Source organism: Pelophylax lessonae (genome assembly GCF_965119305.1).
Source record: "Pelophylax lessonae genome assembly, chromosome: 1".
In the NCBI taxonomy this organism is placed as follows: domain Eukaryota; kingdom Metazoa; phylum Chordata; class Amphibia; order Anura; family Ranidae; genus Pelophylax; species Pelophylax lessonae.
The window spans coordinates 878,600,650-878,622,663 of record NC_138768.1 but is presented as its reverse complement, the minus strand read 5'-3'; the positions used below and the strand labels follow the sequence as shown (position 1 = coordinate 878,622,663).

The window sequence follows — 22,014 nt, the reverse complement described above, 5'->3', positions numbered from 1 at the left end:
GCAACAGTGAGTAATTCCAATATCGTGTTGAGTCCATTATTATATTTTATAATTTTGTACTTCCTGTCCCCTTACAGGCTTCACATTGTGATTCACTTGTCAGCAATGTCCAGTCCCATCAGACTCCCTGACGGTGAGTAATACCCATATCGTATTGTGACATTTATTAGACTTAAAATTTTGTACATTTTCATCTGTACACTGTAGTGTCCAGTGTTAGTGGACTTTGCACAATGTTGTGTTATTTACAGATCAACCGATTATCTGTCTTGCCAATTAGTTATTTTTGGGCAGTATTGGCCAATAAAGATACAGATTATTGCCAATCAGGAGCGCCATGCCCATGACAAGCCCTGTTGTCCTGGGGGGGCCAGCAAGCTCTTACTTACCTTCTTTTTAGCTCCCCTGTCTAAATCTCGCAAGTCCAGCGGCCATCAGAACGTTGCCACGGGTTACCATGGCAACGCTCCAATCGTCACACAGGCCGCAAGAGTTAGACAGGAGAGCTGAAGGCAGTGGCAGCTGGTGCTTCAAATTTGTGGGGGGGGGGGGGGCGCAAACAGAAAAATTTAATAGGCATTGCTTTGCAGCAAAAAACGGTGTAAAAAATTGCGTGACGTTGAAGTCACAAAAGTGGTGAAAGGGGCCTTCAGTAATCAAGGTACAGCGTGCCCCCTTTCAATGCAGAGTGACCACAGTGTGCCTACCCCCTTCAATGCAGAGAGACCAGTGCAGTTACCTGCGGTGGCGGCTTCTCCTCAGTCCCCTGCCGCGTCTCCTCGAGTCCTCTCGCCTCCTCCTCCGCCAATGGCATGGGTTTGAGAGAGGGGGTGGTGGAGAGAGAGAGGGGGTGGTGGAGAGAGAGAAGGGGGTGGCGGAGAGAGAGGGGGGGTGGCGGGGGGAGAGAGAGAGTTGGGGGTGATGGAGAGAGCAAGAAGGGGGGGCGGTGAGGGAGAGAGGGGTGACAGAGAGAGAAAGAGATGAGGGAGAGAGGGGGTGGCAGAGAGGTGACGGATAGATAGAGAGAGGGGGGGTGCCTGATAGAGAGGGGGAGGCAGAGAGAGAGGGAGGGGTCCCCCAGTTAGCTTTGCTTGGGAGTGGAGAGGAGGTTTAAGGAGTCTCACCGGTGGTGCGGACTCCTCTGACAGCTCAGTGCAGTTCCCATCCCCAGCCTACCCCCGAGCTGGAGCTGGTTGATGTCATGTGACTGTTGACAGACTGTATGTGTGGATGGACAGAGCTCCGGAGAGCCCGCACTGCCGCCTGGAGTGGACACAGGGTCCCAGGATTGGAGCCGCACGCTGCCTGTGGGTGCCATGGGTGCAGGCGCCAATCTGGCCAACCCCTTGGCACGCCCCTGCTTCCTGATTGGCCAGGAGGAGGATCCGTGTGACAATAGGGAATTTTCATTTGCTATTGTCATACAAATTGGTGTGCTAGGGCGCACTTCTCTGCACCCTGGGTCCACCCTTTTCTGAAGCCTATTAGAGCCTCTGGCTCTAATCAGGAGATTCAGGAAAAAAAAAACCCATTGAACTCCATGTGCCCGGCGCCCCGCATGTAGATTAGGGGGACGGACGCATGGATATAGGGGGCGGAGCCCCTGCGCCCTCAACGCACCAGCCGCCACTGGCTGAAGGTAGTTGCTGGGCCCCCACACTGCACAGTCCATGACCTCGGACCACCAGGGAATGCTATATTCTCCCCCCCTCCCTGGCCCAGTAACAAGCAGAGAGGGGTGAAAAAACTATTTAAACTAATGAAAAACAAAAATGTAAAAAAATAAAAATGACCCCCCCCCCCCCCCCAAGACACACACACTCTGCATTATACACACACAAATGCACTACATTCACAAATGAAATACTCTCACGGCATCCATTACACACACACACATATATTTTAGAAAACATAATTTCTGACTGGCATAGATATTTTGTGTATTTACCTTTTTAATAAAAAAAAATGTTTTTCAAAAAAAAATAAAAAAAGTCGATCCATAGTTTATTTACACTGCACAGTTTGGCATTTTTCATTTTACAGTGGGATAGTTTCAGTAGTGTTCACATATGTTAACCACTTCTGGACCAGAAAGATTTGCCCCCTTAATGACCAGGCCATATTTTGCGATTCGGCACTGCGTTACTTTAACGGACAATTGCGCGGTCGTGCGACGCTGTACCCAAATAAAATTGATGTCCTTTTTTCCCCCCACAAGTACAGCTTTCTTTTGGTGGTATTTGATCACCTGTGCATTTTTTTACTTTTATTTTTTTGCGGGACTTCAACATTGCGGCGGACAGATAGGACCCCTGACTGACATTTTTGACGGGACAAGTGACATTACTACAGTAATCAGTGCTAACAATATGCACTACTACTGTAATAATGACACTGGCATGGAAGGGGTTAACAGTGTGGGTGATCAAGGGGTTAAATTTGAGCCTAGGGGAGTGATTCTAACTGTGGGGGGGCATGGCTTGTGAAATGACCATAGAGACATGTGATCCTCTATAGAAGGCGCTCTCTGATCATTGCAGGGAGAAGAACGGTCAGCTGTGTTTACAACATCCGCCCGTCCTTCTCTCTCAGCGGGGAACGATCGCGGGTGTCAGGCAGCAATCTGAGCCGCCTGCCCCGTGCATCGGCTTCCCCACTGACGAGCGGGGGTGGGAGCCTCCTGCACGCGTTCGACGTATAGCTACGTCGGTTTGCCCAGGAGCGGCTGCCTTACGCAGTATAACTGCTGCGGGCGGTCGTAAAGTGGTTAACTAGTTGTTATTTATGCCAGTTACGGTCGTTTCTATTGCTTTCATAAACTAGTAAAATAACTATGTACAATTTTTATAGGTATGGAGACCAAGTACAATGAGATCTTCAAATTCCTCTGTTTTGGGGAATACCCATCCGAGTATAATAAGTCACAGAGGCAGACCTTCAGGCAGAGCACTGCTAAATTTACTTTGCAGCGTGAGTATCAGAAATACATTCAATCTTAGTTGTTTGTAATGAATGTAGCTCTTAATTTTTCACTTTCATTACAGAAGGAGAGCTCTTTCTTGGAGGAGGAAGAGTTATGAAAAACGAGGAAGAAGCAAGGAGGATCTTCGTCGAATTTCATGCATCGCCCATTGGAGGACATACAGGCATCAATAGAACACGATCGGCCATCTCCTTGAGATTCTTCTGGCATGGAATGTCCATGGATATTGAAAAATGGGTACACACTAATTTATCTTTGTGTTTGGCAGTATTTATGAAAGCTGTACACAGGGTAACAACTCATTTCCTAGAGATCCAGGAATGTGATGAATGCCAGAAGTACGGAAAGCCAATATCTGCTCCACAGCCATTACAGTGTATTAAGGTAAATATCTACTATACATACCAAAAATATGAAAAGATTTGTTTCTGAAAAATTCTAAATATATTTGTTTCATCACATTAGGTATCTGCTGTCTGGGAGCTTGTCGGAACTGACCTAACAGGTCCTTTACCAAAGACAGTGGATGGCTTTCAGTACATTTTCACAGCAACAGATTATTTTTCGAAGTGGGTGGAGGCATTTCCACGGAGAACAAAACGTGCTGCTGAGGTGGGACGCCATATTTGCTCCATGGTTCTATCGACATGGTTGTCCCAATCGAATTCTTTCAGACCAGGGTAGAGAATTCGTCAATCAAGTATGTGTACTTTCCATTTACTAGTGTTTGTAATAGTTATTTTGTAATATATTGCTTTATTTAAATGATATATTCCAAACTTTTTTACCCAGCTCAACGACCACATGTGCAGTCTTCTTGGAATTGAAAGAAGCGTGACAGCGGCATATCACCCACAGACCAACGGCCTGGATGAAAAGACTAATCATAACATCAAAAGGCAAGTTTTATTCAAGTTTTGTTTTTATTTCTGCTTTTAGTTGAACTTTTCTTCACAGGTTCACTTAACCACTTGCCGTCTGCTCACTCGAGCACTACTGCGGCAAAGTGGTTCGTTATCGTCTGGCAACGTAGACCTACGTCGCCAAACACTCCCCTTTATCGGCGGCGCGCGCGCGCCGCCGGAGGCTCACTCCCGCTGTATTCAGTCACAGCGGGAGTCGGGCCAGGGGAGGAGCGGCGGCGATCGCCGCCGCTCTTCCCCGATCGTCGGGGAATCGAGTCTGGAGATCCGCCCGCTTGTGTAAAGAGAGCGGGCGGATCTCCTAAGTGACAGGCAGGGACAGATAGCATGGTTCAGCATAGCTGAACATGCGATCTGTCCCTGTGTCACTCAGTCACCTCCCCCAACACACGTCAGTAAGCACCAGGCTTACATTAACCCCTCCCTCTCCAATAAAATTAACCCCTTACCTGCCAGTGTCATTTTTACAGTAACAGTGCATATGTATAGCACTGATTACTGCAGTAATGTCACTGGTACCCCCAAAAGTGTAAAAAATGTCAGTCAAGGGTCCGATCTGTCCGCCGCAATGTCGCAGTCCCGCAAAAAAAAATTGCAGATCGCCGCCATTACTAGTTAAAAAAAAAACAAAAAACACCAAAAATGACAGAAATCTTTCCCTTAGTTAGTAAACACAATAACTTTTGCGCAAACCAATCAAAATACGCTTATTGTAATTTTTTTTTACCAAACATATGTAGCAGAAAACAAATTGGCCAAAAATTTAAAAACATTTTGATTTTTACATTTTTTTGGGGGGGAATTTCATATAAAAAAAATGTGAAAAATATTGTTATTTTTTCAAAATAAACGCTCTTTTTTTGTTTATAGCGCAAAAAGTAAAATCGCACAGGTGATCAAATACCACCAAAAGAAAGCTCTGTTTGTGGGAAAAAAAGGACGTCAATTTTGTTTGGGTACAGCGCCGCACGACCGCGCAATTGTCAGTTAAAGTCGCACAGTGCCGAATCGCAAAAAGTGGCGCAGACTTAAGACAGCAAAATCCTCGGGTGGTTAAGTGGTTCAAAAACACTATCTTGTCAGGAATACAAACCTCTTCCTGTCTTCATGACACTATAGTGTTAAAGAAACATTTTAGGTTCCAGGCCCCTTCTGCTTACTTTAAAATGATGCTTTTTACTCCCCTTTTTACAGATACTCGTGTCTCCTCATGGGTGGACCTGTCCATGCACCGTCTCCTTGGCAGAGATAATGAAATCTAACCATCTCTGAAAATTCAATGCTTTCTCATATAAAAGCATTGGGAGGCTATTGAACATGCGTTGGAAAACGCAGCACTGCACAAATCGGCATCTCCTCCTGTAGTTTTTTGCAGTGCACTTGTTTCTCTTGTTGTATGCTGAGAACTATAAATTCTGTTGTACTTACAAGCACGTAGTAAATGTGTTTATCTTGTTTTTCATTTTATTCATTGTAGAGCTCTCACTAAATTGGTGAATGAAAAACAGAATAATTGGGACGTGTATTCGGATGCAACATTATTTTCCATAAGATCGAAGGTCCAAAGCACGACCAAATTTTCACCGTTTCTATTGATGTACGGGAGGGAGGCAGTTTTCCCCGCCCAGGTTCCTGTTGAACTGCCGGTGAGCTGTTGCTGTTTTTTTCTGTCTCGGATACACTTTAAATATTTTAATATTTCCATATAGTATATGTAATGATTCTTTATTATATACAGATCTCGCCTCGTTCGCCTAGCTTTATTCAACATAATTGGCACATAACATTGTTTTAAAGTTATTGGTTAACTATTATCTGATCCACTTTCCTGCCATAAGCATATTTAATGATGTGTGCACATGTAACTAATCAAAATATATACAGTAAAACCTTGGATTGCGAGCATAATTCGTTCTGGAAACATGCTTGTAATCCAAAGCACTCTTATATCAAAGTGAATTTCCCCATAAGAAATAATGGAAACTCTGATGATTCGTTCCACAAGTCCTTCAGTTTATAGTCTATATACAAAGATTATAGCAATGGGATAGGTTGTGTAACCATAAAATGTCCATCCACAATATGCAGCCTTCCCAAGGGGATTCGAAGCAAAATCTAGCAGAGTAAAAGCCCGTACACACGTACCGATTGTCGGACGAAAATGTTCGGCCGCCGAACGATCGGCCGATTTTCGGCTTGTTAGTATGATGCTTCCGAATAGCGCACTTTCGGCCGAACAGAATCTGTCGTGCAAGCATTAAAATTTTTGTATGCCGATACCAGAACGGCCGATTGTTCGCCAGTCAGTACAGATTTCAGCCGACAGACAGCAGATTTGAAAGACTGGGCATGCTCAGAAAAGAAAAAAGACAAGGAAAGTTAACCATCACATGACATCACTTCTGCAGTCGGCTTTTGTTGGCCGACAAAATTTGTGTGCAGTCTTTTGCAGTTTTCAACAGACACGACAGCCCTGGACAAAAGACGGCCGATCGTTCGGCCGACGATCGGTACGTGTGTACGGGGCTTTTCAGAATATATGAGAGATGAGAGGCGCCTCTGAGTGTAGCAATGTGGTTACATTTAATGAAGGTTCAACATTTAGCAACTCACATGGTTGATGATTAAAACAGGCACACCTAAGTATGCAGGCATCCGGGGTAAAGCTGTCCACATAGACCAGTGGTCCTCAACTCCGGTCCTCAGGGTCCACTAACAGGCCAGATTTTAAGTATTACCTTGGGGAGATGCAGACTAGAGTACTGCAATCACTGAGCAGCAAATGATATCACCTGGGATGTATTTCAGTTATCTTGCAAATCTGGCCTGTTAGTGGGCCCTGTAGGCCAGGGTTGAGGACCACTGACATAGACCATCTTCTGAACCACCGACTCTCACCACTGTCAGCCTGCAATCGTGACCGGGAAGAATAGCCTGCAGTAGAGTGATCTGAAAGTGAGGCTTTGAATCACTCGTGGAGTGCCGCGGGGAAGGGATGATGAAGATGGCTGTGCAGAGGACGGTCTATGTGGACAGCTTTACCCCAGATGCCTGCATACTTAGATGTGCCTATTTTAATCATCAGCCATGTGAGTTGCTAAATATTGAACCTTCATTAAATGTAACCATATTGCTACACTTACAGGCTCCTCTCTTCTTTTTTATACATGACGCTACTTGTATATCAAGACATCGCTTGTATATCAAGTCAAAATTTATTTAAAAAATGTGCTTGTCTTGCAAAGCGCTCTCAAACCAAGGTCTTACTGTATATTGTTATCCATAAACATTGTAATCTTGAAAATCATCCGTTCTGTTTTCTGTTAATAGCTGTATGACTGTACAACAAAAGGTACTTTTTATTTATCTTCACAACATTTCAATCAGACTTTATTATCTTACTAGTTGTTTTACATTTTTGTGTCTGTGTATACATATAAAACCTTCTTCTTTTTTTATATTTTTCTTCACAGCTTTCGAACATCATTCTTCCAGAGGAGAAGAATTATGTTTCCTTTGTCAACGAGAAGAAAACCAAGACCAAGGAGTACAGAGTGGGATCTGACGGCGGAGGGACCAAGCTGCTGCCAGAATACAGACCTCTATAAAACTATGGATTGATCTGGACATTGATTCAAGTTACAATCATTATATTTATTTTGATCATTATTTGTGGGTTAATAGTATTGTGCTCAGGGATGAACTCCAGAAAGTTTTACACTATGGAAGCCTTCTTTTTCATTTGGTGGTGATCTCCTTGGCCTTTTTGGAGTTGTTCGACCAGGATTCCACCGCAGGTCCCCTGAAGTTCATCATTCTCACAGGCGATTTGATCATTCCCTTTGGGTAAGAGGCAAATCTCACTGGTGAAGGCTGGCATCTCATCTTGCTTGATTCTTTTGTTTACATAATCTGGCCCAATCTGATTATCATCTGGTAAGAGGCGAGCTTTATTGGTGGTGGTTATTTATACAGAGGACACCTTCTCAAGATTTCCCATTCACTTTGGCGTTTTTTCTTCTCTCTATTGTGGTAAGAGGCGACACTAGCCGTTATAGGATTGCACCTCACCCATTATGTTTTGCACTTATTTCCAGTTATTTTTGGTAAGGGGTACCTATAATTTTTATTTCCTTGATTATTTTGATTTTTACACTGGCGGAGTTTCACACACTTTTATCCAGTTTTTTTCACTCACATTGGTGTTTTAGTTTTTTCCATTTGTGTTGGGTTTTACTCTATTGCGTTTTTTATATTTTTTATCCAATACCGTTGAATCAACGCGAGAATATTGGTTCCAGTCTGCTATCAAGGGGACGAGATTTATCTTAGAGAACCTGCCTTTTGATTTACCATTTCTGGTAAGCGTATACCCATAGGGAGCCTGTTTGAATACTGTGATCCTGATACATATGGACTTTATTTTCCATCATTCAAGCTAGCGCGACTTATTAAAAGCATAAATAGACAGCGCTAACAGGTGACAAAATGTAAATGAATTATAAATATATATAAATGTGCTACAATAATTAATTGGTGCCCTAAAACATTGATGCTCTAAAAAATTGGTACAACCAAAAAGTGTATATATAAACAATACATATATAATAAATACTAAAGTGCTAAGATTAAGTGTCCATAATATAACCATTAAAGTGCAAAGTGATTTGTTAAGGTGCAGTCCAAAAAATGCTTCTTCAACACAAAACTAAAGTGCCAAACAGGTGCTCGAATCCATAAAAGTGCCCAAGTGCTCTTCAGGAAAAAGGCCCCCAATGGGGATGCACTCACCAGATTTTGGGTAAAAATGAGCCTTGAACATGTATAATGTTCCTTGATCGGATCACAGGATCAATGCAGCTACCCTAGCATATGAGATATCCCTCAAACGGATGGATGGATGACAAGCACCTCATAGACTGGCTCCTTAATAATTCGTCTCCTCTCTCTCTCCCATGTGTGTTTCAAATATAAAGAGAGAAGCCGTACATAGTGAAGCCCGTAATATTTATTTAAAACAGAATGGTAAGAATAGTACTCACAATGTATCTTTAAAAAATCGGCAATGAACAGCATTAAACAGCCTAGCACAGTCAATCCTCCAATTTCCGTGTCGCTGCCGGCGTGCGTTCCACGGTGGTTAACAGGAAATGACGCTGCAAAAGCTCCGCTGCCCGGAAGTGCGTCGACGCGTTTCGCCCGCCTTAATGGGCGTTATCAAAGACATCACTTCCGGTAAGGCGGCTTGTGTTTTTATACTTAATTGACTCTACTCGCAGCCAATCGAAGGAGAAAAGGGGGGTGGCATATACTCTATCTATCAACTTCCTGTTGACAGTCTACTATTAAGCGTGTCCCCACGGTGCAAATAGCAACTCGATCCGCAATATTTATTTGGGTGAATAAAATAAATTGATGAATATATGCAAATCTATCGAATATTAAAATCACCACCTCATTTCCTGTTGCCGATAACTTATTATATTGTTAAAAAACTTTAAAATTTATTACACTTCATAAAATTCATAAATACAAATCATACATATCAGCGTTATTCAAACAATCTTATTTGTTAAATAAAACAATTCAAATGAGAAGGTCGATATTTGTAACAAGAATATATATTAATATCTATTATTTACAAAATCCCGAGAAAGAATAAAAAACGAAAAAAATATATAAAAAATATAAAAAATATATAAATTATATATTAAAAAAATGTAAAAAAATTATAGAAATGAAAATAATAATAAATAAAAATTTAATAAAAAATAATAAATATAAATGAAAATAAAAATAAAAATAAAAATAAAAATAAAAATAAAAATAAAAATAGAAATAAATATAAATATGATAATAAGAAAAAATAATAAAAAATAAAATAAAATAAAATAAAATAAAAGTGAAAATAATAATAAAAATAAAAATAAATAAAAATAAAAATAAAAATAAATAAAAATAAAGATGGTTATATTATGGACACTTAATCTTAGCACTTTAGTATTTATTATATATGTATTGTTTATATATACACTTTTTGGTTGTACCAATTTTTTAGAGCATCAATGTTTTAGGGCACCAATTAATTATTGTAGCACATTTATATATATTTATAATTCATTTACATTTTGTCACCTGTTAGCGCTGTCTATTTATGCTTTTAGTTTTTTCTGGTATTTCACCTAGTGAGCAGCAGCTTCAGGTTTTATACATTGTTTATATTTTATTTTTTCACCAAAATATACATCACAGCGCGGAAAATAAGTTATTGTTTTACACGTTTTATTCCCTCGGGAATTGTACTCTGCGGCTATGGATGTTTTTAATTTTATGAGCCAAAGAAAGCTGGATGCGGATGAATTTTTTTCACAATCTAATGTTGGTTTTAATCTTAACCAAGATTTCAAACATTTGCGAGGTTTTATTGATAAACAAATAAGAGCGTGGTGGGATATTTTTACCCTCAGTAAATACATCAAAGATGGGATGACACCCAGACGTCTAAGATGGGATGTAGCCCCCAATGATGGTCTAACTGATAAGGCGCTGGAAGATGAGTGGTTTGATTTCTTTCGGTATACCGAAAAGAAATTACTTGAACTGCTCATCTCCAGGAAAGAGAAAAAATTAAAAAACCTAGAGGCCAACATTAATGCTATTAAGGCAAAATTTGTAGATCTTGATGACAATGCTGAATATAAAGAAAAAATGAAGCAGTTGCAAGATTTTGCAGATAAAGTAGATAGGGATACACAAAAGAAAAAGATGAAAAAATTCCTTAGAGATACAAATGATTATAAAACAAATAAGGTTTATAAATGGCAAGAGGAAACTATAATACAAGAAGACAACTCCAGAGCATCCTCCATTGAGAGGGAACACCCCTTCCCTAATTTTACCCCATTCCAGACACCCATGAATAATGTGACCCCTGGAAATAATGGGAGAAATAACGGGGGGGATTCCAGATCTGCCCCTCGGGGAAGATCAAGGGGTAGATCACAATCCCATACTCCCCAATACGAGATCCCCACATCCAATAGATTTGAGCCCCTGAGAAACGAACAGGTGCAACAATACCACCAACCTGGATACAACCAGGGATACCATCCCAGGGGCCCACGAGGAGGTGCACGGGGGTATCAAAATGGTGGATACAGAGGTGGAAGAGGACAATATCAAGGCCCACACCAAAATAATTATCCAAGAGGGGATTTTCACAGGAGGGGATCAGGGAGACCCCCTTGGAGAGGAAGAGGAGGATTCAACCCCAGAGGAAGGGGGAATTCCAACAACTATTACCAACAGGAACAGAGGGAAGATTGGAGACCTTGGTTCCCCACCGAACCCCCGTATGCACAAGAGAGAGGGGTTCAAAACGAAAGACCAGAGGATGCAGAGGAGGGAAGAGGAAAAAGGAAAAGAGAAAATTAACAGAAGGAATTTTTAACTTAAGCGATGTCACTTTTACCAACGAGGAATTACAGGTTTTAGCATTAGGTCTTAAATTTGCGCCAGATAAAAATATCAACAAGTTCGACACTTTTATTGACCTCCAAAAATTTATTCGTAAGATCAACATTAAAAAGCATTATGCAAAGAATCCTCCTAAGGGAGACACAAGATCGGAAGAATATGCGCACACGCAATTAAGAAATAATTCTGTTTTTAACCCCAAGCCCAAAAATAATCAGTTTTTAGATGTTTTTAAAGTTTTAGTAGAAAACGACTTGGATAAATTAAAAGCCCGCCCCTCCAGAAGAAAGAGAGATGTAGAGAAAGGCCTGAAATTACTTGAGAACAAGAAAAATATAGTAATCAGGCCTGCTGACAAAGGAGGAGGTTTGGTGGTTTTAAATAAACAAGATTATCTAGACGAACTAGATAGGTTGGTTAATGATACAGAAACATATGAAGAGTTAAGAAGGAATCCTAGTAACCTCTACAAAGCCAAATTAACAAAACTGATCAAGAAAGCCACTAAAGATGAGATTTTAAACAAGAGAGAAAGTAGATATTTAATACCAGATGCACCGAGGGTTCCGGTTATTTACCAGCTCCCAAAAATTCACAAAAACAACAAAAAACCCCCTGGGAGACCTATAGTAAGCGGAGTTGACTCCTTGTTCTCCCGGGTAGGTGAATATCTGGATTGTTTTTTCCAACCGTTGGCCCAGCAAGGGAAGGCCTACTTGAGGGACAGCAAACACCTAATGGGGATCCTTAATGGGTTGGAAATTGAAGAAGATGATTTGCTTGTGAGTGTAGACGTGAACTCACTGTACACGAATATACAGCAAACACATGCATTGGAGGCTGCTAAATGGGTCCTTGATACAACCCAGATAAAGAAAAAACAGAAAGAATTCTTGCTTCAGGCCCTTGATTTAGCCATGAGCCACAACTTCTTCTGGCACAATAAGAAATTCTACAGGCAAAAAAGGGGTGTGGCTATGGGGGCAAAGTATGCGCCATCCATAGCCAACATCTTTATGAGGAAGTGGGAAGAAGAGACCATCCTTAAAAGTCAATCAGCTCATCTGAAACTCTACTACAGATATATAGACGATATAATTATGGTGTGGAATGGGAACCATGACTCTCTCAGGGCTTTCTTGGAGTCCATGGGAAGAAATAAATATGGCATTTCCTTCTCTGAAAATATAGGAAACCAATCCATCCACTTTTTAGATCTGGAGATTTTTAAATTTGAAGGAAAACTTTTTACACGGACCTATTTCAAAGATGTTGATAGAAATGGTTATATTCCAACGGGGAGTTGCCATCACCCCAAGTGGCTTAGCTCTGTGCCTAAGAGCCAACTGCTCAGAGTAAGACGGAACTGTGACCGGGAAGAAGACTACGATCAGCAAGCCAATTTGTTAATAAAAAGATTTGAAGAAAAAGGTTACAACTCCAAGGAACTTATCAACACCAAAGAAAGCATCAGGAGGATTGATAGGAAAGAGCTGTTGAAGGATAAAACAAAAGATTCAAATCATTCTAACAACTATGGTTTGGCTTTTATGACAGGTTTCACTAGGCAATATAAACAAGTAGAACACATTATAAAAAAACATTGGCCATTGCTTTTAAAGGACGACATTTTAAAAACGATTTTACCTTCAAGGCCTAAATTCGTCTATACTAAACCAAGCACTTTAAGATTGAAACTGGCGCATAATGTGGTAAACCCTCCAGTTAAAACATGTACATTTTTAGATCAAGTCGGTTATTTTAGCTGTGGAAGATGTGCAATATGTAAAACTTCGAGGCATAGGAAACGCAAAACCTCTGAATTTAGGTCCCTTGTCGATGGGAAACAGTATACCATAGACAAGTTTATCACGTGTTCATCTACCCATGTAACGTATCTGTTGACGTGCCCATGTGGGCTACAGTACGTGGGTAGAACAACGAGAGAACTCAGAGTAAGATTACGGGAGCATGTGACTAACATCAAAAAGGGATTTCGTCACCACAGCGTATCCAATCATTTCAGATTGGTCCACAATAGTGATCCCAGAGGGCTAGCATTTTGTGGTATAGATAGGGTTGAACCACATTGGAGGGGGGGTAATCTAAAGAGAGCAATCTCAAAAAATGAAACTCAATGGATTCATCGCCTCGGGACCTTACAGCCCCGGGGTCTCAATATAGAATTGGATCTGAACTGTTTTCTGTCTAATTGGTAAAAAAACTTTTCCTCCCCTTCCCCCTTCTCTGTTTTTTTCTTCTAAGGCTGAGGCATAATTTTGATTATTTTGAATCCCATATTGTTGAAGTAAAAATTTTTTATTTTTATTTTTATTTTTATTTTTATTATTTATATTTATTTTTATTTTTATTTTTATTTTTATTTTTATTTTCATTTTTATTTTTATCTTTATTTTTATCTTTATTTTTATTTATTTTTATTTTTATTTTTATTTATTTTTATTTTTATTATTATTTTCACTTTTATTTTATTTTATTTTATTTTATTTTTTATTATTTTTTCTTATTATCATATTTATATTTATTTCTATTTTTATTTTTATTTTTATTTTTATTTTTATTTTTATTTTCATTTATATTTATTATTTTTTATTAAATTTTTATTTATTATTATTTTCATTTCTATAATTTTTTTACATTTTTTTAATATATAATTTATATATTTTTTATATTTTTTATATATTTTTTTCGTTTTTTATTCTTTCTCGGGATTTTGTAAATAATAGATATTAATATATATTCTTGTTACAAATATCGACCTTCTCATTTGAATTGTTTTATTTAACAAATAAGATTGTTTGAATAACGCTGATATGTATGATTTGTATTTATGAATTTTATGAAGTGTAATAAATTTTAAAGTTTTTTAACAATATAATAAGTTATCGGCAACAGGAAATGAGGTGGTGATTTTAATATTCGATAGATTTGCATATATTCATCAATTTATTTTATTCACCCAAATAAATATTGCGGATCGAGTTGCTATTTGCACCGTGGGGACACGCTTAATAGTAGACTGTCAACAGGAAGTTGATAGATAGAGTATATGCCACCCCCCTTTTCTCCTTCGATTGGCTGCGAGTAGAGTCAATTAAGTATAAAAACACAAGCCGCCTTACCGGAAGTGATGTCTTTGATAACGCCCATTAAGGCGGGCGAAACGCGTCGACGCACTTCCGGGCAGCGGAGCTTTTGCAGCGTCATTTCCTGTTAACCACCGTGGAACGCACGCCGGCAGCGACACGGAAATTGGAGGATTGACTGTGCTAGGCTGTTTAATGCTGTTCATTGCCGATTTTTTAAAGATACATTGTGAGTACTATTCTTACCATTCTGTTTTAAATAAATATTACGGGCTTCACTATGTACGGCTTCTCTCTTTATATTTGAAACACACATGGGAGAGAGAGAGGAGACGAATTATTAAGGAGCCAGTCTATGAGGTGCTTGTCATCCATCCATCCGTTTGAGGGATATCTCATATGCTAGGGTAGCTGCATTGATCCTGTGATCCGATCAAGGAACATTATACATGTTCAAGGCTCATTTTTACCCAAAATCTGGTGAGTGCATCCCCATTGGGGGCCTTTTTCCTGAAGAGCACTTGGGCACTTTTATGGATTCGAGCACCTGTTTGGCACTTTAGTTTTGTGTTGAAGAAGCATTTTTTGGACTGCACCTTAACAAATCACTTTGCACTTTAATGGTTATATTATGGACACTTAATCTTAGCACTTTAGTATTTATTATATATGTATTGTTTATATATACACTTTTTGGTTGTACCAATTTTTTAGAGCATCAATGTTTTAGGGCACCAATTAATTATTGTAGCACATTTATATATATTTATAATTCATTTACATTTTGTCACCTGTTAGCGCTGTCTATTTATGCTTTTAGTTTTTTCTGGTATTTCACCTAGTGAGCAGCAGCTTCAGGTTTTATACATTGTTTATATTTTATTTTTTCACCAAAATATACATCACAGCGCGGAAAATAAGTTATTGTTTTACAGCGCGACTTATTATAGAGTTTCTGTTTAGGGTGTGGTCACACTTGAAGTTGCTGCTGTTTCCTTTCCATTAGCGCGGTTAATACCTTTTGTATTTAGAGAAGAAAACATCGATGGAGAAGATAAAGGAAACAACGGCAGAAAACATTGAAAAAATTGCAGAATAAACAGAAGACGACGTATGGGAAGAAAGTGCTGAAGAAACACAAGGATGTAGTGTGCAGTGCTGGCAATGAGGTCCTTCTGTACAATATGAGGAAGCGTGGTAGAAAAGGATCAAGGCTAGAGCATGACTTCTCTGGTCCTTACAGTATCAAGGAGGTGTGTGGCAAGGTGGTAAAACTGGCAAATTCTGACGAGATTACACTTAAGAATAAGATCAGTGTCGTCCACATCAAGCCGTACAGAAGACGTGAGGAAAGCACAGCCCACAGGCAGGAAATCAGAACCTTCGTGTCCTCCGTACCACAAAGGACCTCTGTCATCACTTTTCCTGCACCAAAAAAGGAGAGCACTATTGAGGTACCTCCAAAATTAATACCCAAATAAATATATATGTGTGTGTGTATATATTCATTTCTTTTTTTTTTGCATATAGCTAGCCTTGTCTTACATGTAGTGCATCTTGTTCTGTTTTTTCATCCTATTCTTCCTTTTATGTAGTATGTTATTTTAACCTAAAAAATTCAGCCAAGCGCTCACTCCAAGGGGGAGGACTGGCGTGCTGCTCTCCTCAGGCAGGGAACTCCAACATGGGTACATAAAAAAGAGAGAGAAAGGAGGCGCAAACTAGGTGTTTGCGCCTCCTTTCTCTCTCTTTTTTATGATATTTTAACCACTTAAGCCCCGGAAGATTTTACCCCCATTCCGACCAGGGTTTTTTTTTTGCGATTCGGCACTGCGTGACTTTAACGGACAATTGCGCGGTCGTGCGACGCTGTACCTAAACGAATTTGAGGTCCTTTTTTTCCCACAAATAGAGCTTTCTGTTGGTGGTCTATTTGATCACCTGTGCGATTTTTACTTTTTGCGCTATAAACAAAAAAAGAGCGTAAATTTTGCAAAAATAACAATATTTTTCACATTTTTTTATATGAAATTCCCCCCAAAAAAATGTAAAAATCAAATTTTTTTAACATTTTTGGCCAATTTGTTTTCTGCTACATATGTTTGGTAAAAAAAAAAAAAAAAAATGCAAAAAGCGTATTTTGATTGGTTTGCGCAAAAGTTATCGCGTTTACTAACAAAGGGAAAGATTTTTGTAATTTTTGTTGTTTTTTTTAACGCATAATGGTGGCGATCTGCAATTTTTTTTGCGGTACTGCGACATTGCGGCGGACAGATCGGACCCTTGACTGACATTTTTGACACTTTTGGGGTTACCAGTGACATTTCTACAGTAATCAGTGCTATACATATGCACTGTTACTGTAAAATTACACTGGCAGTGAAGGGGTTAACTTTTTTGAGAGGGAAGGGTTGTGTGTGTCCCTAGGGGCGTGATTCTAACTGTGATTGGCTGTGGCTTGAGCTGTAGGAACAGTGATCAACGGTCCTACATAGTAGAACAGTATGATATCTGTTTCTACACAGGGAGAATGACAGGCGGCTTGTTTACATTAGCCATCTGCCTTTCTCCCTCTACACCGACGATCACAGAGTGACCGGAGGACATCGGGTCCGCCGGTCACACGCCCGCACGCGTGTGACCGGCGGACCCGATGTCCGCCGGTTACTCGGTGATCGTCGGTGTAGAGGGAGAAAGGCAGACGGCTAATGTAAACAAGCCGCTTGTCATTCTCCCTGTGTAGGGGGGTGTCCGTGACCGCGCGCTCGCTACTTAGACCCTCACAGGCTAGCGACGTAGTACTACGTCACTCTGCCTGTGAGGGGCTGACCGCCGCAGTAAATAGTCGTGCGGCGGTCGGCAAGCGGTTAAAGTAGTGTTATATGAAAGTGATTCACATTAATCTTGATATTTTTTTAAAGCCATCTGCATCTTTGATTGCCATGCAAAGCATAGAAGACAGAGGTAGCAGTTACTGGGTTGTAATATTTTTGTTTGACCCTGTTGGTCATTTGTTTGGCCATGCCCTGTTGGTCTGGCCTTTTACTCTGTTGCCCTTTCTGGCACTTTTTTTTTTTGATGAAGTTGGCACTGTTTGGCATCTTGTTCTATCCAGTTCTTGTTATCATTAACCATACTAGTTAGAGATTATACCAAAGAACCTATACAGGTTGAGTTATTCCCCTTGTCAGAAATGCCTCTTAACATAAGAGAATTGAATTTTGGAAGATTGGCGCATATATAAAGCGTTTTCTTGCAAATTAGATGTTATATTTGCATGATGCTTTATTTTGCCATAAGTTGTATTTTTAAAAAACTTAATTTGAAGATAAGGCATACTCAACCTGTATTAGCTTTGGCTCCCAAATGTTCATTCCATACCTGAAGTTAAATTTTCTTGTTTTTTTTTTTTTTTTTTTAGTTAAAATGCTGTGGAAAGCTGAAGATGACGGCTCTGTGGGAGCAGTTGTAGGTCCATACAAGCTGTATGTTTCATCCTTCCGCACGCTGCATGGCAATAATTGGCTGGTTGATGAGGCAATAAGATACATTATGTGTATGATCGAATCTTGTCCAATAACAGCCAGCGAAACGCGTCGAATTTTGGACGTCTACTTGAGATCACCATCACATGTTTTCTATCATGTATATGTATTTTCTATGTTTCTGTGTCCATGTTGGACCTTTTTATGATGACCTCTTGTAATAAATTATCGGTTTTAATCTAATTTTCTTGCTTGCCTCTATTACTGGTTACCCACTTCTATAAAGTCCCATTACTTATTAAGACAATGACCGGATATTGGGACCAGTCAAATTTGTCTTTTCAATAACTGTAATAAGATACATTGTTAATAATTAATCTAAAGCGAAAATCAAAAAAAAAAAATTATATATATAATTTAATAAATCTTATTTTTTTTTTTGAATGCAGGTGATTGATGCATACATTCATCATCTAATTGTGAAGCATCAGGCAAATGTGAATTGCGTTCATTCTTGTGTTCTGTTTGTTGCGTTATTATTTTGCTTTATAACTTTTAATCTATTGAAACAGGAACCTGTATGACAGTTTGATGCTGTCCTGTCATCGATGTTATTTTACGGTGAAATAGAAAAGCTTGGAAGGGTTAATGACTTATTACCTAACCACTTACCACATATCGATGTATATTTACGTCGGCAGACTTTGCGGGGGTATACCGGGATGATGCCTCTAGCTAGAGGCATCATCCCGGTACCGTGGTTAACAGCCAACGGTCGGCTTTCCGTCGGTAACGACCGATGCGGCTCGGGAGCCGCTCGATCGTTACCCGGGTGAGCGGGAAGGGACGTCCCCTCCTGCCGCCTTCCGTGACTTTGCTCGGGGCTCCCGTCCCACCATCCGCACGTCCACCGGTTGGATGGAGTCCCGATCAATGCTGAAAATGGCTTCGATCGGGTCTCCGATGACGTAACCCGGAGGCGGCGCCCATGACGTCACTTCCGGGTTACTGTGCTGCAAAAAGCGGCAAATTTAAAAAACGGCTGTATGCAAAGACGCTGTTTTCGGCGTTTTGCATACATGGAAGTGTAGTAGAGGGGTTTGGGGTCTTTTAGACCCCCGATCCCTCCATAAAGAGTACCTGTCCCTGCATATTGCTGTCACAAGGGATGTTTACATTGCTTGTGACAGCAATAAAAGTGATCAGATTTTTTTTTTTAAAAAAAAACCTGTAATAAAGTTAAAAAAAAAAAATTTAGCCGCCTCCATTACCGTTAGCTCGCGCACAAAAAAAAAAAGTATACGAAAGTCGAGCCGTGAATGAAATCGCTGTTCAAACCACACATGTGAGGTATCGCCGCGATCGCCAGAGCATGGGCAATAATTAATAAAAAGAGCTACACTCTAACTCTAAACTGGTAACCGAAAAATAAATTTAAAGCGTCGCCTATTGAGATCTCCATTGACCGTAGTTTGGCGCCATCCAACAGGGGGTGCGCAATTTTAAACCGTAACATGTTGGGTATCTATTTACTCGGCGTGACATCATCGTTCACAATATACAAAAAAAATGGGCTAAATTTACTGTTTAGTATTTTTTAAATGCAGTGCAATGTGATTTTTCAAAATTTTTCCCAAAAAAATGGCGTTTTCTAGGAAAAAATACTGGTTTTAACTTGTGAACAAAAAGTGTCCGAAATAGTGCTGGGGCTTAAGTGGTTAATGTATTATAAATATATATATTTATAATGTACAACTGGAATTGTAACAATTTGCCTTTCCATCTTTTCTTCAGATGAAGTTTCCGGTTGAAGATCTCTGGATATGCCCTGTGAATGTTGGAGCTCACTGGATTTTATTGGTATTTATTATTGAATAAATTAATTTTAACTTTCTGTCCTTAAGTTGTCATGCACTATTATTTCCGATGTAATTATTATACATATATGTTACTACAACCCTATGACACCACAATGCTCATGTTCTCTATACAGGGTTGTGTATACAGTTGAATCACTATAACTGCTGCAGAGTCCACTTTTTATATCTGTGCTCCACTATTCTTTCCAAATGCCACACGGATATGTAAATGCATAACATTTAAATGACACTTTCTTCTGCTGGGAAGTTCATTCATTTCACTCTATGTCTACTTTTGGTTCACGTGGTATAATAAAAATATCAATTTCGAGGGGCGTGGCTGCCATTGCGGAAGATGGCCGCTTAGTGTGCTAGCTCCGCAAGCCACCCGAGACACACGCCGCAACAAGGGCTTTTCGAGCTCCCACAAACACAACCGAGGAACGGTGAACCTCCGCTGAAGCTGCCAGGATGACCCGCCGCAAGAAAGACAAGGCGCAAACCTCCAATTTGGCCGGCTACTTCATTTCACAGGCGCCCGGTCTTCGACAAAATGGCGCCGGAAGCGCGGGACGCGCACAGAGCGCCAAGGAAGGAGAGGGCCTGCTTCCCAAGCTGTCCCCGATCCAGCCGCCTCTACCGCAGCGACAGAAGGTGGGGAACCCTGACAGCGGGCAGTCGTCAGGCTCTCCATCCCCGCCGTCACCATCCTCACGGAGCCCAGCCAAAACTAGGCAAAGGATGAACTCCCCGCCACCTGACTTCCACGGCGCTTCAGGTATGGAACTTACGCAACACTCACCTACACCATCTGCATACCAGCCCTCCATGAGAGATCCCCTAGCCAGTCACTCCTCTGGGGGTAACCCTATATCTGAAGCCACAATAAGGGACATGCTGTACTCCCTGAGGGCATCGATGCAGGCTGACATGCAGCTGCAGACTAAACAAATCACTGCTGAAATCACAGCTCTGGGGTCTCGTATTGACCAAGTGGAACACTCTGTACAGAACCATGCCGAAACCATCAATTCAGTCATTGATAAGCTAAACTCACATACTGAGGAAATAGCACGCCTGCAAAATAAGGTGGCGGACCTGGAGGACCGCTCCAGACGTAACAATATACAACTGCGGGGAATCTCTGAAGCGGTCGCTCCTGATCATCTGCTGCAACATGCCACTGCACTCTTCAAGCTGCTAGTTCCCTCACTGTCGGATGCGGATCTGATTATTGATAGAATCCATAGGTTACCTAAGCCTGCCTTTCTGGACTCAAATGTGCCTAGGGACGTCTTACTCAGGGACCACTTTTATACGGCGAAAGACAAAATTATGTTAGCATCCAGGCAGCGGGGTACGCTTCCAGATCCCTACCATGATGTTCAGCTATTGCCTGATCTTTCCAGGCACACGCTACAGGCCAGATGTAACCTGTCCACCATCCCAAAGGCATTGTGCAATCATCAGATTCAGCACAAATGGAGATATCCGGCGACACTCTTAGTGACCCATGGAGGCTCCACCACCACGATCAGGTCCTTGGATGAAGGCCTCCCGATGCTCCGTAGATGGAATATTCTCCCTCTAGACCCTGTGGTTGCACCGGATCATGCACCTCTAAGACCGTTGGAAGCTGAATGGAATGTAGCATCTCGCAAGAGGTCCTCCAGACCCTCATCAACCCATCCCAGCCCTAGCCGCTCATGATCCTACGACTAGTGTCTTAGGCCTTGGAAGATGATTCTCCCTTTGGCCCCTCTCTGTTCCAGTTGCGAGTTTATTCGCTCTCGGGCTGCTGAGACAGCTCTCTTTTTAGGTTTTGTCCTTTTTTTTTTCTTATTTTTGGTTCCATTTATTTTTTCTTTTTGTTCATTTCTCAACCCCCCACCCATGTACAAATGCCAACTATGAGTGATGTCCTCTCAATCATGGCCCTATCACCAGTGCAATGACCATCAAGCTAGTGACAATTAATGCCAATGGTCTGAACCACCCAGCCAAGAGACAATCGCTGTGGAAGGAAGCCACCTCTCGCCAGGCTGATGTGCTGGCGGTGCAAGAGACTAATTTTGACATTAACGCCACACCCTATTGGGGTCATAAAGCATACCCGCAAGTCATTTTGGCGTCCAGTACGGAAAAAAAAGAATGATCATGCTCGCCTTCAAGGACTCCTTG

At 40.8% G+C, this 22,014-nt stretch overlaps 1 protein-coding gene across 1 annotated transcript in view; it reads left to right on the top strand.

Annotated features, from left to right (window-relative positions):
- The window catches only part of LOC309550539 (uncharacterized protein), a gene marked incomplete at both ends in the record, with an annotated part of 1,004,737 nt that overhangs the window by 340,243 nt on the left and 642,480 nt on the right, over positions 1–22,014 (top strand). The gene's annotated exons all lie outside the window — the stretch shown is intronic.